Below are 3,832 nucleotides of genomic sequence, written 5' to 3'. Positions count from 1 at the left end.
CATTACACGACATGTCACTTGTATGTAAGTCGCTTTTATCCAAAGCGACTTACATACTCAATACTGTGTGCAATCCCGACAGGAGCAATTTGGGGTGAAGGGTCTCAGGGACAACGACATGCTGACTGCAGTGGGGTTTAAACCTGAGACCCCTTGATCCGAACACTAACGCACAACCCACTGCACCACACGCCTCCGAACATGTTGTATTCTGAAGTTAACAAAGTCCACAATTAGGTTTAGAAGCAGCAATAAAAACGCCTGGAGGAACATTTTAAAGAAGTGACCAAAATCAACAGTGCGGAGGAACCACGAGTATTTCTACGGAGCTCTGTGGCATTCTCCACAGAGAAACATCTTCTTCCATTTTAAGTATGTATTCGATGCCTCTTGTAGCACTTTGGGATTGCTTTTAGTGATGAAAGGTGCTTTACAAATCAAATATATTATTATTATTAATTTGACTATTGTATCCATTTCTTATTTTGCAGTAAGGAGATCCATATGAAAAAAAGATCCAAAGATGTGTCGACGTTATTCAAATAAGATAATTCTGTACGAAATACAGATCTCGTACAGAATTTCCTGCAAATCACAAAAGGAATATTATATTTATTAAACGTTAAAGGATCTCTTGATTTACTTTCTCACCAGAAAATACCTTATATTTATGATAATGTTTGACTAAATCCGTACCTTATGGATGTCATCATTTTGTATGGATATTCTCCTTTTACAAATACGAGATACTTTTCTTGTTATTACTTCTTTGCATCTCAAAAACATGAGATCCAAACTCCAGGCTTAACCTCATGTTTCTTTAATTGTACCTCAACATCTTCTGTCCTTTTGCGGTCGATGGGAGGCCTTTTTCTTTGGCTGTTTTCTCATTTGACTAAATCTCCTGACTGAGTTTGATATCTCACCTTGGACACTTCAGTGGAAATCAAAAAAACGTCTGCAAATTTTACCAATAATTGAAAGGTTGAAAATCTGTTTTACTGTTCATTAAGAGTCACACGGTACAAATCAGAGATGGAGTACTCGAGTCCTGGACTCGGACTCGACTCGGACTCGACTCGGACTTGACTCGGACTCGACTCGGACTCGACTCGGACTCGACTCGGACTCGACTCGGACACTCCTTGGGTGACTCGGACTCGAACATAGGTAATGAAGACTCGAACTCGACTCGAACTTGACTCGGACTCGACTCGGACACTCCTTGGGTGACTTGGACTTGGACTCGAACACAGGTAATGAAGACTCAAACTCGACTCGGACTAGACTCGGACACTCCTTGGGTGACTCGGACTCGAACATAGGTAATGAAGACTCGAACTCGACTCGAACTTGACTCGGACTCGACTCGGACACTCCTTGGGTGACTTGGACTTGGACTCGAACACAGGTAATGAAGACTCAAACTCGACTCGGACTAGACTCGGACACTCCTTGGGTGACTCGGACTCGAACATAGGTAATGAAGACTCAAACTCGACTCGAACTTGACTCAGACTCGACTCGGACACTCCTTGGGTGACTCGGACTTGATCTCGGACTCGACTCCGACTCTCCCTTGGTGACTCGGACTTGGACTCGGACTCGAAAAGTGGGGACTCAAGAGTGACTTGGACATGTGAATTGGTGACTCGACTACAACACTGGTACAAATCAATTATAATTTATGATATTCTTCTCGATGATAGTTTTTGATTCGTCTCAAAGTGACAAACTTCGCAGTTCCTTCAACAAGTGATGAATATATGAGGTTAAAAGTGGTAGAAAACAGAGGTGATTAGAATCTGTGTCCGGAGTTAACACTCGGCGTGTTCCCGCTGATGTCGAAGTCGTACCTTTGATTATTTTTAGTTTGCCACATTCCAGCCGTTTGTTTGTGAAACATGTATTTAAAGGTTTCAGGGCTGACCCGCCAAAGAGAGGTCACAGGTGTGTGTTTGTGTGTGATCCATCTAATGTTTCAAACGTACCGGGCCTGTTTGTGTGTTTGCTAGTTCTTTGTTTCTAAGAATGTTTTATTTTTAGACCTATTTAACAGATTCATAATTCTATTATTATCTTTTGAGCATCCGTCTTCTCGCAGCACTTCATTTGTTGTCACCGTTTTTACAACTAAACCAAGCAGTGGACTCACTCCTAGACTGGTTTGTTTCTGTATGAGATGTGTGTAGATTATACTTCTCTAATCAGTTTGATGAACTGCAGATGACATGTATGAGAACACTACGACTGTAGTAACTCACTGAAATCTAATAAATCTATCTCCAAACCAAAGTGCTGCTGTGGTGTGTTCGTTATGAACCTGTATCTGATGCTGAAGGGATCAAATCGATCTGAATCGTCTGTTGAGTTTTAAACGTGTTAATGTTGCTGCAGGATCAAATCAAACTTCCTTTACAGGTTATTAAAGTAGATCGCTTCCTATAATCACCTCAAACCAAACTACGAGGGTGGGTTTGTGTTCAAATAAGCATACAATGTAGTTATGGCTGGTATGTATAACGAGTTGTAGTTCCATAATGAGGTATGCACATCCATCATTTAAAACAACAATTCCTTTGTTAATGTTACGAAGCTGTGAGATCCCGTTATATCGTGGCTCAAATGACTTCTGGTCCCATTCACCACGTAATTCATCAGGTTAGAATATCCTTTATTGACAAAGTGGTGCCATGCAGACCGATCTGATCTGAGACACATTATATAAACAGTAGACAACGAACGACCTTTCATATGTGTTAGAAATAAGATATAGATTTCCTTCTTGGAGGTCAAAGTGCCGTTTTACTTCTTTTGGCACTTATCCTTTTTGTGTCTATTGATGATCATTATATTTACAGCTTGGCCCATTCAGAATATGTGCCGCACTAACACTCACTAGGGCACCTAAAGTGGATTATTCTGCCACTATGAACCCAAACTGAGTATTTCCTTCAGTGTCTTTTGATAAAAAAGCGTTTTAAAAATGACTAAATAAATAGCACCAAAGGAAAACTTTGACGTTATTTTTTTACAAATTCACTCTTTAATTTGCTTTGATTATTGTTTTGTCTTGTTTGTGCAGGTTTAGCCTTCTGTGCATTGCGCCTCTGGGTGTTTACAGCAGCACAATGTAAGGAAGCAAACAGGTCAGTGTGTTAATGAGGTCACCTGAGAGCAGCTCGTTAACAGCTCTCATTAAGGCCGGAGCTCGTTAGTCCACAGAGTCCAAGCTGCAGCTCATTAACCACAAACATCATTTCATCATCTGCAGGATGTTTTTACCGCCCTGACCTCTGCCCTGCAAGCTTCTCACTTTATGTGAGTGACATCTCAGTACTTTTGTATGTACGTGTACTGTCTGAGAGCATGAGGGCCAATATGTTAAAATGCACTCTCAGTACTGGATGGTGCATCATACCGGTCAAACAGTTGAGAGTAGACGGCAGACACATCTCACTATCAACAGCATCTCGGCAACGACACTGAAGCTACGCAACAAAGTGCGATTGCGGATCCTCTCGTGAACCTAGCACCACACAAAGCTATACATGTGGGGTGGTGTCTATATTCAAATACTCAGTGTTTCTGTTAGCCGGTATTTGACCGTAAAAAATGGTAGAAAATAAATCTCTCCAGTCATGTTAATAATAATTAGCTGTAAGCTCAATTGAAAGTGTATTAAAAATACTTTTAATACACAAGTCAGCACCTACGCACCAAGTTTATATTGAACAAATGTTCATGATTCTTATACGTTTAGTTCAGCAGGATAATCTCCACATATTAACACCTCTTTGTGATTTCTAAAGTAAAAAGCTAATGTTGGGCT

This window comes from Gymnodraco acuticeps, unplaced genomic scaffold, assembly GCF_902827175.1.
Source record: "Gymnodraco acuticeps unplaced genomic scaffold, fGymAcu1.1, whole genome shotgun sequence".
Lineage (NCBI taxonomy): Eukaryota > Metazoa > Chordata > Actinopteri > Perciformes > Bathydraconidae > Gymnodraco > Gymnodraco acuticeps.
Note: the sequence above shows the minus strand (reverse complement) of the source record.